The sequence below is a fragment of the Anolis sagrei genome, chromosome 5 (genome assembly GCF_037176765.1).
Source record: "Anolis sagrei isolate rAnoSag1 chromosome 5, rAnoSag1.mat, whole genome shotgun sequence".
Classification (NCBI taxonomy): Eukaryota; Metazoa; Chordata; class Lepidosauria; order Squamata; family Dactyloidae; genus Anolis; species Anolis sagrei.
This window is the reverse complement of record NC_090025.1, coordinates 197745340-197760562: the sequence shown is the minus strand read 5'-3', so window position 1 is coordinate 197760562 and position 15223 is coordinate 197745340. Positions and strand designations below refer to the sequence as shown.

The following is a 15223-nucleotide window of genomic DNA, read 5'->3' as shown; positions in this document are numbered from 1 at the left end:
CAGGATTCGATCGCATTCTGTCATGGCTGTTTTAAGTGTTGTCAAGCTGCATTCATTCCACAGCACAGATAGAATCATAGAATCTATCTATGAAGTGGTAGGATCCTTAGGGGCAAGTGACCATGTGCTCCTGCAATTTGAGGTACAAAGGAAGGCCAAAACTAAGACAAGTCAAACCCGCATTTTGGACTTTAGGAGAGCTGATTTCCAAAAAATGAAGGAAACACTGAGCAGCATTCCATGGACACAGATACTAAAAGACAAGGGAGTTACGGATGGATGGGAATTTCTCAAGAGTGAAATACTCAAGGCGCAATTGCAAACCATGCCAACAAAGAGAAAAAATAAGACAAGTGCAAAGAAGCCAGAATGGATGTCCAAAGAACTTCTAACTGTGCTAAGACACAAAAGAGACATGCACAAGAAGTGGAAAAAGGGAGAAATCACCAAAGAAGAATTCAAAAAAATAGCCAACACCTGTAGGGAAAAGGTCCGCAAGGCTAAAGCAAAAAACGAGCTCAGACTTGCCAGGGACATTAAATTTTATGATTCTATGATTCTATGATAGAATCAAAGAGTTGGAAGAGACCTCATGGGCCATCCAGTCCAACCCCATTCTGCCAAGAAGCAGGAATATTGCATTCAAATCACCCCTGACAGATGGCCACCCAGCCTCTGTTTAAAAGCTTCCAAAGAAGGAGCCTCCACCACACTCCAGGGCAGAGAGTTCCACTGCTGAACAGCTCTCACAGTCAACTCCGTAAGCCGCTCCTCATAGGGCTTGTTCTCCAGACCATTGATCATTTTAGTCACCCTTCTCTGGACACATTCCAGCTTGTCAATATCTCTCTTGAATTGTGGTGCCCAGAATTGGACACAATATTCCAGGTGTGGTCTAACCAAAGCGGAATAGAGCATGGGGAGCATGACTTCCCTGGATCTAGACACTAGGCTCCTCTTGATGCAATCGCATTCAGTCATGGCTGTTTTAAGTGTTGTCAAGCTGCATTCATTCCACAGCATAGATGCAATGTTGTTAGCATATCAGATCTGATCCTGGTGTTTAACCAGGAGTTGGTTCCAACCACTGACCTTCAACCTCCTCTGAAGCCACTGAGGTGTGATAACAACAACCACAGCAGCACAACCATGGTAATAATTGATGGGATGGATTAATCAATAGACCGGACGTGAGAGGAGCCTGGTTCATGTGTAATGGATTAAACATTCCAGAGGTTCCTCTGGGCAGGATCCACTCCCTTAACACTGGAGAGGGTTGCTATACCTTTAAAGGTTGTATACATGAGGTGTTGCTCCTATTTCCTCAATGTATAGAAGAAAGTATTTCAGCTGGTGTTGGTTGTCATCCAGATGGCATCTACACTGTAAGAGTGAATACAGTCTGGCCTTACTTTAACTGCTATGGCTCAATGCTACATAATCATGGGAGTTGTAGTTTGGTGACGAATCAATACTCCTCCACTGAGAAGGAACCAGACCTTGTCAAACTACAACTCCCAGTATGGGTTGTTGTGGGTTTTTTCGGGCTATATGGCCATGTTCTAGAGGCATTCTCTCCTGACGTTTCGCCTGCATCTATGGCAAGCATCCTCAGAGGTAGTGAGGTCTGTTGGAACCCTGGTCATTCCACTGATATATAAACCCCTTTTTCTGCTGAACAGCTCTCTCTCACAGTTCTTCTTAGTGTTCAGGTGGAGTCTCCTTTCCTGTTGTTTGAAGCCCTTGTTCCATTGCGTCCTAGTCTTCAGGGCAGCAGAACACAAGCCTGCTCCTTCCTCCCTGTGACTTCCCCTCTCCTCTTGATCCCTGGTCCTCATAATGTCTCCTCTCAGCCTTCACTTCTGCAGGCTCAACATGCCCAGCTCTTTCAGCCGCTCCTCTCTGACTCCTTCAACCAGAGAAGTCAGCCATAGCAGAGCACCTGACGAACCAACCTGGACACAGCATATTATTTGAGGACACAGAAATGCTGGACCGCTCTCACAACCACCATGTCAGACTACACAGAGAAGCCAATGAAATCCACAAGCATGTGGACAATTTCAACAGAAAGGAGAAAACCATGAAAATGAACAAAATCTGGCTACCAGTATTAAAAAACTCTAAAATTACAACAGCAAAACAACAGAGAGTAAACAATCAGGCACATCAAATCACTCTCAACAAAAGATTCCCCCCAGGCACTTCCAAGCCATTAAATGCTAATCAAGGTGGTCAGTTGAAACATTCACACCTAGCTCCAGCAGACAAAAGTCCCAGATATTTGTTGTTCATTCGTTCAGTCGTCTCCGATTCTTCGTGACCTCATGGACCAGCCACGCCAGAGCTCCCTGTCGGCCGTCACCACCCCCAGGGTCTCCTTCAAGGTCAGTCCAGTCACTTCAAGAATGTCATTCATCCATCTTGCCCTTGGTCGGCCCCTCTTCCTTTTGCCTTCCACTTTCCACAGATATATAAACCCCTTTTTCTTAGTTCCAACAAACCTCACTACTTCTGAGGATGCTTGCCATAGGTGCAGGCGAAACGTCAGAAGAAAATGCCTCCAGACCATGGCCATATAGCCCGGAAAAACCTACAACAACCCAAGATGAAGTATCATAGCGATAAAGATGGAAAATAAGGTTGGGGCAATAATAACACATCCCTGTTTGACGCCTGATTCCACCTTAAATGGGTCACTTTGGGAACCATTGCTGTCCAAGACTGTTGCTATCAGTCATCATGGAGGAGCAACTGGATGTTCAAAAATTTGTTACGGAACCCAATATTTTGGAGGATGGTCCAGAGACCACTGGGGGTGTTTTGGAATTCAGATCCCACAGTTTCTAACAGCTATGAACACTATTTGTGTCTTAATATTTGCACTAAAATGTGGTATGCAAGGCCAGAAAGTTATTTTTGTTCCTTACAATATGTTCTGAATATGAAACAATATGAAACAAATTGCAAATTGCTGGTAAGCTGGCTGGGATTTCTGGGAGTTAATAATAATAATAATAATAATAATAATAATTATTATTATTATTATTATTATTATTTATACCCCGCCACCATCTCCCCACGGGGACTCGGGGCGGCTTACATGAGGCCAAGCCCAACAACACAACACATCCATATAAGAAAACACTACAATAGTATGTAAAAAATAAAAATAGAAATACAATACAGAAACCAATTATAAATAACACATCAACAATACAAAATCATAACATTTAACAAAGGTCAGATACTGATATCGAGCAGGAATTTAGAGGTCTTTGCCAGGAAGCAGAAACCAGCCAGACCGAGAAGGAGAGTCCGTTACCTAATTTTCCCTAATTTTTCCCAATAAAAGTCTCATCAAGTTGAAGAAAAGCCACTGAGTTGTTTTATTGCGATCCAGCTGGAAAGGATGTCATACCGCAATCATTCGTCAAGCAGACATACCATACAAGGCAAAACAGTGTATTTTTATAGAGAAATAGAACTGTCAAATCCAAATGTCCCCCCCCCCGGCCCCCTCGCAGGCTTCACTCTGATTGGTTAGAATCATCAGCTGGAGGGGAGTCACAGCTGGCTTAGGTGTACCTAAGCCAATAGGCATGAGGAGACAGGAAAGCCTAGAGAAGACAATTATGCTGGGGAAAGTGGAAGGCAAAAGGAAGAGGGGCCGACCAAGGGCAAGATGGATGGATGGCATCCTTGAAGTGACTGGACTGACCTTGAGGGAGCTGGGGGTGGTAACGGCCGACAGGGAGCTCTGGCGTAGGCTGGTCCATGAGGTCACGAAGAGTCGGAGACGACTGAACGAATGAACAACAACAACAAGCCAATAGGAGAGCTAGTACTGCTTCAGCTTCTCAGCCAATGAGGAGCGAGGAGGCGGTACAAGCGGGAAACAAAGAACCGAGAGGAAAATGAGTGGATTGATGTTGCTTAATGTTTGTCCAATTGCCGGCGATAATCCGAAGATTCCTCAAGCTGGCCTTGTATTGTCTTGAGGAGTGAGATATACAAAAGTGGCTGGTGCGGCTTGCCAAGCCTTGATAATCACTAGTACAAGATATGGGATCAAATGATGCTATCTATGCATTGGTATCAGCCGAGGATGCAAAGACAATGGGTGAGACGAATGGAGCATCTGGATCTTCCCTGAAGGCATGATGCCCCACTGTTGATGAATGATCAAGTTCACCAGGGGGTGCCTTCCTGAGTGGCCATGCTCCGAGACTCAGGAGGCACCATTGTTATTGTCATGCAATAAGTCTTTTGTTGGAGTCCTTAGATCAATGAGGAATTCATCTCAGGAAATAGGAAGGAATTTCCCAAGAGTTTGTCATGCTGGGGTCACGAAAAGGTGGCTTCCCATATATATATATATATATATATATATATATATATATATGCTTTGTGCATAATGAGTACCCTAAAAACAAAAGAACCAATGAACGAAATCACACCAAATTTGACAACAAAACGTCTCACAACACGAGTGACCATCACTCAAAAATTATGATTTTGTCATTTGGGAGTTGTAGTTGCTGGGATTTATAGTTCACCTACAATCAAAGAGAAATCTGAACTCCACTAATGATGGAATTGAACTAAACGTGGCACACAGAACTCCCATGACCAACAGAAAATAGTGAAAGGGTTTGGTGGGCATTGACCTTGAGTTTGGGAGTTGTAGTTCACCTACATCCAGAGAGCACTGTGGACTCAAACAATGATGGATCTGGACCAAACTTGGCATGAGCACCTCATATGCCCAAATATGAACACAGATGGAGTTGGGGGGAAATAGACCTTGACATTTGGGAATTGTAGCCACTGGGATTCACAGTTCACCTACAATCAAAGAGCATTCTGAACCCCACAAACAACAGAATTGGGGCAAACTTCCCACACAGAACCCCCATGACCAACAGAAAATACTTAAAACCATCCAATCCAACTCCCTTCATCAGGGCAAGGAAACATAATCAAAGTCCTTCTGACAAAGAGCCATCCAGCCATTGATATAGATAGATAGATAGATAGATAGATAGATAGATAGATAGATAGAGATAGATAGATAGATAGATAGATAGATAGATAGATAGATAGGATTCACATACACACAGATATAATATCATAGATTTGAAAGGGACCCTTAAAGAAGGACAATGATATCTTGCATGTTCCAGGGTGGGCAAACCAGACAATCTTGACATCAACACTGACAAAGAAACAACAAGAAATATTGCTTGCCCACAAACATAAAGACATTACATCTATTAGAAACCAACACTTTCTCATTACTTTATTTTCCAGATCGACAGACTGGGCCACAGCAACGCGTGGGAGGGGACAGCTAGTATTTTATATAGACACATATATGGAGTTCATACGGCATACATTCATAAAGAGGGAAAGGAATTCATATCAACCCATCCCACCCACCAAGAGTTCATTAAAGGTCTAAAAATCATAGTGGAAATCCATGAGGTTTAGGGAAGAAAAAGTTTCTAAAAGTTCATAGAAAAGTCCATAAAGTGTGGATTACAGGGGCATTGCCATGTGGGGCCATGGGGCCATGGAAAGAGCCTTAGGTTCCCACATGGGGGAAAGATAGGGGATTATGGGATCATTAGTCCTTAGGTCAATGGGGAATTCATTTCAGGAAATAGGAAGGAATTTCCCAAGAGTTTGTCATGCTGGGGTCACGAAAAGGTGGCTTCCCATCTCTCTCTATATAAATGCTCTGTGCATAATGAGTACCCTGGTGTCCTTGGGAGAACTACAAATTCCTTGGTTTGTCATGCTGGGGTCACGAAAAGGTGGCTTCCCATCTCTATATATATAAATGCTCTGTGCATAATGAGTACCCTGGTGTCCTTGGGAGAACTACAAATTCCTTGGTTTGTCATGCTGGGGTCACGAAAAGGTGGCTTCCCATCTCTCTATATATAAATGCTCTGTGCATAATGAGTACCCTGGTGTTCTTGGGAGAACTACAAATTCCTTGGTTTGTCATGCTGGGGTCACGAAAAGGTGGCTTCCCATCTATATATATATAAATGCTCTGTGCATAATGAGTACCCTGGTGTCCTTGGGAGAACTACAAATTCCTTGGTTTGTCATGCTGGGGTCACGAAAAGGTGGCTTCCCATCTATATATATATAAATGCTCTGTGCATAGTGAGTACCCTGGTGTCCTTGGGAGAACTACAAATTCCTTGGTTTGTCATGCTGGGGTCACGAAAAGGTGGCTTCCCATCTCTATATATATAAATGCTCTGTGCATAATGAGTACCCTGGTGTCCTTGGGAGAACTACAAATTCCTTGGTTTGTCATGCTGGGGTCACGAAAAGGTGGCTTCCCATCTCTCTATATATAAATGCTCTGTGCATAATGAGTACCCTGGTGTTCTTGGGAGAACTACAAATTCCTTGGTTTGTCATGCTGGGGTCACGAAAAGGTGGCTTCCCATCTATATATATATAAATGCTCTGTGCATAATGAGTACCCTGGTGTCCTTGGGAGAACTACAAATTCCTTGGTTTGTCATGCTGGGGTCACGAAAAGGTGGCTTCCCATCTATATATATATAAATGTTCTGTGCATAATGAGTACCCTGGTGTCCTTGGGAGAACTACAAATTCCTTGGTTTGTCATGCTGGGGTCACGAAAAGGTGGCTTCCCATCTATATATATATAAATGTTCTGTGCATAATGAGTACCCTGGTGTCCTTGGGAGAACTACAAATTCCTTGGTTTGTCATGCTGGGGTCACGAAAAGGTGGCTTCCCATCTATATATATATAAATGCTCTGTGCATAATGAGTACCCTGGTGTCCTTGGGAGAACTACAAATTCCTTGGTTTGTCATGCTGGGGTCACGAAAAGGTGGCTTCCCATCTATATATATATAAATGTTCTGTGCATAATGAGTACCCTGGTGTCCTTGGGAGAACTACAAATTCCTTGGTTTGTCATGCTGGGGTCACGAAAAGGTGGCTTCCCATCTATATATATATAAATGTTCTGTGCATAATGAGTACCCTGGTGTTCTTGGGAGAACTACAAATTCCTTGGTTTGTCATGCTGGGGTCACGAAAAGGTGGCTTCCCATCTATATATATATAAATGCTCTGTGCATAATGAGTACCCTGGTGTCCTTGGGAGAACTACAAATTCCTTGGTTTGTCATGCTGGGGTCACGAAAAGGTGGCTTCCCATCTATATATATATAAATGTTCTGTGCATAATGAGTACCCTGGTGTCCTTGGGAGAACTACAAATTCCTTGGTTTGTCATGCTGGGGTCACGAAAAGGTGGCTTCCCATCTATATATATATAAATGTTCTGTGCATAATGAGTACCCTGGTGTCCTTGGGAGAACTACAAATTCCTTGGTTTGTCATGCTGGGGTCACGAAAAGGTGGCTTCCCATCTATATATATATAAATGTTCTGTGCATAATGAGTACCCTGGTGTCCTTGGGAGAACTACAAATTCCTTGGTTTGTCATGCTGGGGTCACGAAAAGGTGGCTTCCCATCTATATATATATATAAATGCTCTGTGCATAATGAGTACCCTGGTGTCCTTGGGAGAACTACAAATTCCTTGGTTTTGAACCATGTTTTAGAGAGTCCGGGGGGGGGGGGGGGTCACCGCCGATATCAACACTGTGAACAAGGCCAATTCAAATGGGATTAAAAATTTAAAACACTGGGTGGGACTGCAATCTAATATGTCTGGATAGGGGATCTGGAGGTTAAAGTTGGGTTGATTGCACTGATGAATGAAATAAAGTGCTTCTGGGGGCATTGTTCAAAAATTGGTCAAGTCAAGGGTTTATTGTACATTCATTCATTTGTGGTGTGGTGGAGGCTCCTTCTTTGGAAGCTTTTAAACAGAGGCTGGATGGCAGAATGGGGTTGGACTGGATGGCCCAGGAGGTCTCTTCCAACTCTATGATTCTATGATTTGGAAGCCCCAAACACCTGGAGGCCCGAAGGTTGGGAACCAATGGTTTAAAAACTTGGGGACAAAGCTATATTGCAGTGTTTCTCAACCTGGGGGTTGGGACCCCTCGGGGGGTCGTGAGGAGGTGGCAGAGGGGTCACCAAAGACCATCAGGAAACAGTATTCTTTGTTGGTCATGGGGATCTCTGTGTGGGAAATTAGGTGCAATTCTTTCGTTGGTGGGGTCAGAATGCTCTTTAATTGTGGGTCAACTGTAACTCCCAGCAACTACAACACCTAAATGTCAAGGTCTATTTTCCCCAAACTCCACCAGTATTCACATTTGGACATATTGAGTATCCTTGCCAAGTTTGGTCCAGGTCCATCATTGTTTGAGTCTACAGTGCTCTTTGGATGTAGGTGAACTACAACTCCTAAACTCAAGGTCAATGCCCATCAAACCTTTCCCATATTTTCTGTTGGTCATGGGAGTGCTGTGTCCCAAGTTTGGTTCTATTCCATCATTAGTGGAGTTCAGAATGCTCTTTGATTGTAGGTGAACTATAACTCCCAACAAATACAACTCCCAAATGACAAAATCACCCCCCCCCAACACCCCACCAGTATTCAGATTTGAGCTTATCGGATATTTGTGCCCAATTTGATCCAGTAAATGAAAATACATCCTGCTTATCATATATTGACATGACAATTCATAACAGTAGCAAAACTACAGTTATGAAGTAGCAATGAAAATAATGTTATGGTTGCGGTTCACCACAACAGGAGGAACTGGATTAAGGGGTCGCGGCATTCAGAAGGTTGAGAAACACTGCTGTATTGTTTGACTCTTCCTGTATGTATGCCGCACCCCACATGGGAAGAGGTCAACCCGACCAACTTGTAAAATGTGAAGTCTAAACAGGTGAGGAAAGCATATAAAACGTTTCTAAGAAGGAAGCTTGAAACCTGTTCAGCTGGTCCGTGGGATTGAGTCCAGGGTGGAGACAGAGCTGGGCTGATTCGACATGGCAATCCTTAGATCCTTGCAGAAAGTCCGCACCACAAAGGGTAGCAAACAACCTTCCTCTTGCAAAACCTCTTGGTTGGATGCCCAGCCAGTTTCCTCGAAATGTTTCCCTGTGCCAAGAGGGCAAGGTTCGGCAAGTGCAGGGCTTTCAAAATTTTTTATTGTGACTCTGCAAGTCTGTGCCACGCTGCTGGAGATCCCCGTGATGGCAAAGGCAGGTGAGGAGAGACAGGAGGAACCAGGCGTATTCGGTTTGGGGAGAAGAGGGTGGAGGGCAGGTTTTGGTTGAGCATTGGGAGAGCGCTTTGGCAAGGTTTCCAGTGGCCCAAAGAGGTGGAGGGGGCTTCTTCTCTGGACGTCTCTCAAAAGGGATGGACAGGGAACTGTTTTAAAAGAATGTGGCCTGGAGAGAGGTGGCCGGCGCCCCAATGGCTCTCCTCCGAACTCCTTTTCAGAGACCCTGACTGACTTCCCTGGAAAGGGGCGTGGAGATGTTCTGTTGTTGCTTTTGAGTCATTTCCAACTCATGCTGGTCCTTAAGGAGAATGAATGCAGTTCGGTGCCACTTTGGCTGGCATGGCTGGTTCCGTAACCAGTATGTAAAGATGCGCGTGGTAAGACACCCACTGCCACCTAATCTGTGAGGGAAGCTGGGCAACGATCAATATCAACCTAGGAGCTATTTTATAAAGGGACTGTTGATTACAGAAGGCTTTATTCATTTGATAGCGTAGCTTTTACTTTCTTGGCTTGACTTTACTTATGCAGGCTGTTCAACTTAGGAGAAACTGTATCAGGCAAGGCTTGAGGAAAACAGTAACAAGTTTATTTTAACAGGGGTATAATATGTTTAACTGTTTCTTCACAAGAGGCACAAATCTTGATGGTTACATTGGTAAGGTTTCATGAGTAATCTCAGGCACAGACTTCAAAACGTTTCACAGCAGGCACAGCAGGCTCAAACCCAGCTAAACCTTGATTCTTAACTCAGAATCAACAACCCCCTGTAGCTCTATCACTACCGGGTCCTTCTCTGTAGCCACTTTGGTCATCAATTGATTCCCTGAATCTCCACCCAGAGATTCAGTCTTTCCTATAGCACACCGGCTACAGACACATTCCCTGAATCTCCACCCAGAGACTCAGTCCTCTCAGTAGCTCACTGGCTTACTGACTCTTTTTAAAACAGCTGCCTCGTGAAGAGGCAGTTGGCTCCGCCCCTGTTGCTATGGCAACTCAGCTAACGCCAAGCCACCATCTCCAACAAAACATAATCTCCCATACTTACCATCCCTAAACCACTGTCTAAACTACCCATAACCAAAGGAATAAAATTTACACATCGTCACACAGTATGATAATGACGTCCCTGTTTGGAGTCCCCAGGGCCGAATTCACCAGATTGAATATGCAATGGAGGCTGTCAAGTAGGTTCTGCAACTGTTGGGTTGAAATCCAAAACACATGGTGTCTTGGTTGTATTAAAGAGGGCACAGTCAGAACTAGCTGCTCATCAGGAAAAAAATCTGGGTTGTTGTAGGTTTTCTGGGCTATATGGTTATGTTCTAGAGGCATTCTCTCCTGACGTTTCGCCTGCATCTATGGCAAGCATCCTCAGAGACCCAATAAGACCCCAAGACTCTTTACAGAAGGTGACGGACATAGTGTCTCACCATCCAGGGTAGGCAGCTGGATCTCCCTCCTACCCGGACAGCCCAGCCAAAGGATCTCCGTCTTCGCTGGATTCACCCTCAACCTGTTGGCACGCAACCATCCAGTCACGGCCTCAAGGCACTGATGGAAATTTTCAGGTACAGAGTCCGGCCGGCCCTCCATCCTCAGAATGAGCTGAATGCCATCAGTGTACTGGTGGCACTCAAGCCCAAAGCTTCCCACCAGTTGAGCAAGCGGTCGCATATAGATGTTAAATAATAGAGGAGAGAGAATAGCTCCCCGCATACTAGAGGAGACGTCACGGAAACCATCCCTCCCCTCACCACACACTGTCCCCGATGCTGGAGGAAGCAGGACACCCATTTAAGGGGTATTCTCCTAACCCCAGTCATGGCTAGGTGGTGCGTTACCAGATTGTGATCAACCATATCAAATGCTGCTGTGAGGTCCAATAACATGAGCAGTGCTGATCCGCCTTGATCCATCTGGCAGTGAAGCTGATCTGTCCGAATGAAGCAGAGAGTGTTTGAGGACCGGGACATCTGTAGAGATACCAAGGTGCTTGTTTATAAAGCTATTCCCCTCCCAACCCTGCTATATGCCTGTGAGACGTGGACTGTCTACAGACGTCACATGCAACTCCTGGAACGATTCCATCAGCGCTGTCTCCGGAAAATCCTGCAAATCTCTTGGGAAGACAAGCGGACAAACGTCAGCGTGCTGGAAGAAGCAAAGACCACCAGCATTAAAGCGGTGGTCCTCCACCACCAACTCCGCTGGACCGGCCATGTTGTCCGGATGCCCGACCACCGTCTCCCAAAGCAGCTGCTCTACTCCGAACTCGAGAACGGAAAACGAAACGTTGGAGGACAGGAAAAGAGATTGAAAGACGGGCTCAAAGCCAACCTTAAAAACTGTGGCATAGACAGTGAGAACTGGGAAGCCCTGGCCCTTGACCGCTCCAGCTGGAGGTCAGCTGTGACCAGCAGTGCTGCCGAATTTGAGGAGGCACGGGTGGAGGGCGAAAGAGAGAAACATGCCGAGAGGAAAAACAGGAAAGATGGGCTCAAAGACAACCTCAAAAACTCTGGCATAGACACTGAGAACTGGGAAGCCCTGGCCCTTGACCGCTCCAGCTGGAGGTCAGCTGTGACCAGCAGTGCTGCCGAATTTGAGGAGGCACGGGTGGAGGGCGAAAGAGAGAAACATGCCAAGAGGAAAAACAGGAAAGACGGGCTCAAAGACAACCTCAAAAACTCTGGCATAGACAGTGAGAACTGGGAAGCCCTGGCCCTTGACCGCTCCAGCTGGAGGTCAGCTGTGACCAGCAGTGCTGCCGAATTTGAGGAGGCACGGGTGGAGGGTGAAAAAGACAAATGTGCCAAGAGGAAGGCGTGTCAAGCCAACCCCGACCGAGACCGCTTTCCACCTGGAAACCAATGCCCTCACTGCGGAAGAAGATGCAGAGCAAGAATAGGGCTCCACAGCCACATACGGACCCACAAGAATGTTGGAAGACAATCATCCTCGGAAAGCGAGGGATCGCCTAAGTAAAGTAAGTAAGAAGCTGATATGTGATGCCAACTAGCACAGTCTCCGTCCTGTGCCCACTACGGAAGCTGGACTGGAAGGGATCGAGTCCGGCTGTGTCATTGAGGAACTGCTGCAACTGTTCTGCTGCTGCCCTCTCAACCACCTTGCCCAGAAACAGAAGGTTCGAGACTGGGCGGTAGCTAGAGGGAACCGAACGATCTAATATTCCAGATGTGGTCTAACCAAGGCAGAATAGAGCATGGAAAGCATGACTTCCCTGGATCCAGACACTAGACTCCTCTTGATGCAGGACAAAATCCCGTTGGCATTTTTTGCCACTGCATGACATTGTTGGCTCATGTTTAACTTTTTCACATGTCCTGCTGTCGAGCCAGAAATTCATAGAATCATAGAATCAAAGAGTTGGAAGAGACCTCCTGGGCCATCCATTCCAACCCCATTCTGCCAAGAAGTAGGAATATTGCATTCAAATCACCCCTGACAGATGGCCATCCAGCCTCTGCTTAAAAGCTTCCAAAGAAGGAGCCTCCACCACACTCCGAGGCAGAGAGTTCCACTGCTGAACGGCTCTCACAGTCAGGAAGTTCTTCCTCATGTTCATAGAATCATAGAATCCTAGAATCCAAGAGTTGGAAGAGACCTCCTGGGCCATCCAGTCCAACCCCATTCTGCCAAGAAGCAGGAATATTGCATTCAAATCACCCCTGACAGATGGCGATCCAGCCTCTGCTTCAAAGCTTCCAAAGAAGGAGCCTCCACCACACTCCCTCCGGGGCAGAGAGTTCCACTGCTGAACGGCTCTCACAGTCAGGAAGTTCTTCCTCATGTTCATAGAATCATAGAATCAAAGAGTTGGAAGAGACCTCCTGGGCCATCCAGTCCAACCCCATTCTGCCAAGAAGCAGGAATATTGCATTCAAATCACCCCTGACAGATGGCCATCCAGCCTCTGCTTAAAAGCTTCCAAAGAAGGAGCCTCCACCACACTCCGAGGCAGAGAGTTCCACTGCTGAACGGTTCTCACAGTCAGGAAGTTCTTCCTCATGTTCAGATGGAATCTCCTCTCTTGTAGTTTGAAGCCATTGTTCCCTTGCGTCCTAGTCTCCAGGGAAGCAGAAAACAAGCTTGCTCCCTCCTCCCTGTGGCTTCCTCTCACATATTGATACATGGCTATCATATCTCCTCTCAGCCTTCTCTTCTTCAGGCTAAACATGCCCAGCTCCTTCAGCCGCTCCTCATAGGGCTTGTTCTCCAGACCCTTGATCATTTTAGTCGCCCTCCTCTGGACACATTCCAGCTTGTCAATCTCTCTCTTGAATTGTGGTGCCCATTCTGTCTCTTTGCATTTCCCTTTTTTCTGCCTAAGTTTAACTTCCTTGTGTTAGTTTTGGTCCGTCATCTCTCTAATCTGTGAAGATCTGTTAAGATTGATAGTTGGATTGGCGTGAATTTTGGGACTTTTGGAAGTCTTCGGTGCAAAATCAGCAGAGCTTATTCCCATGCCGTGCTTTATTTACTCATTTGGGTGGTAAGGGTTGGCAAAGAGTCTCCATGTCACAACTGGTTTGTCCTCCAGTGAACTGGGAGGGATGGGGGTGTGTTTGATAAGCTGGGAATGAGGCCAATGGGGAGAGTTGAAAGAGCAATGGAGAGACAGAAGGAAGGAAGGAAGCAAGGGGAGAAAGAGGGAAGAAAGGAGACGTGCCTTTTCCATCCTGGTGCCCATTGGGCCTCCTTCCACCAGTAGCCTCCCAGTTTGGAGAGAGGGCCACTAGTCAATTCCCAGCATCTTCTGGTAAGTCTGCAGACAAAGGATTTTTCAAAAGTTTCTTTAGAGGATTTTGTCATACAATTCCATGTTACACATTTTATAGGAGCTCTACATTGCTATCATTACTATTATCTATATAAATAAAAATGTAATGTTCGTTTGTGGGATTAACATAACTCAAAAACCACTGGGCGAATTGTCACCAAATTTGGACACAAGACACCTACTAATCCAAGGAGTTACCATCACTCATTAAAACACTGAAAAACGACAAGAAGAGACTTAAAGTGCCAAAAAACAAAAAATACATTACAATGCCTGCACAAAACCACACACACACACATATATGGCAGCAAAAAAAGCCAATGGGATTTTGGCCTGCATCAATAGGCGCCTAGTGTCTAGATCTAAGGAAGTCATGCTCCCCATGCTCTATTCTGCTTTGGTTAGACCACACCTGGAATATTGTGTCCAATTCTGGGCACCACAATTCAAGAAAGATATTGACAAGCTGGAAAGTGTCCAGAGGAGGGCGACTAAAATGATCAGGGGTCTGGAGATCAAGCCCTATGAGGAGCGGCTTAAGGAGCTGGGCATGTTTAGCCTGAAGAAGAGAAGGCTGAGAGGAGATATGATAGCCATGTATAAATATGTGAGAGGAAGCCACAGGGAGGAGGAGGGAGCAAGCTTGTTTTCTGCTTCCTTGGAGACTAGGACGCAATGGAACAATGGCTTCAAACTACAAAAGAGGAGATTCCATCTGAACATGAGGAAGAACTTCCTGACTGTGAGAGCCGTTCAGCAGTGGAACTCTCTATCCCGGAGGGATTGTGGTGGAGGCTCCTTCTTTGGAAGCTTTTAAACAGAGGCTGGATGGCCATCTGTCAGGGGTGATTTGAGTGCAATATTCCTGCTTCTTGGCAGAATGGGGTTGGACTGGATGGCCCATGAGGTCTCTTCCAACTCTTTGATTCTATGATTCTATGATTCTATATACATGTATACAAATATATACACACACAAAACACATATACACAGACTGGGCCACAGCAACACGTGGTGGGGACAGCTATGTATATTATACATTCTTGTTTGATATATAACAAGATGAGTGCACAGCAAACAAGATCACTCTGTTGGCTGTTGTATTAGATCACATGTCGGACTCTTCCCAAGTGCCTAGGCTAGGACTGTGTAATTTATCAGCAAATAATGTGTGCAGATCCAAGTAGGGTGGCCTT

At 45.5% G+C, this 15223-nt stretch overlaps 1 protein-coding gene across 1 annotated transcript in view; it reads left to right on the top strand.

Annotated features, from left to right (window-relative positions):
- Positions 1-13783: 13783 nt before the first annotated feature.
- The window catches only part of TYMP (thymidine phosphorylase), a 37385-nt gene continuing 35945 nt past the window's right edge, over positions 13784-15223 (top strand). Inside the window, exon 1 of the mRNA XM_067469396.1 lies at positions 13784-14006. The gene's annotated coding sequence lies outside the window, so the exon portion shown is untranslated. The remainder of the gene's footprint in view (positions 14007-15223) is intronic.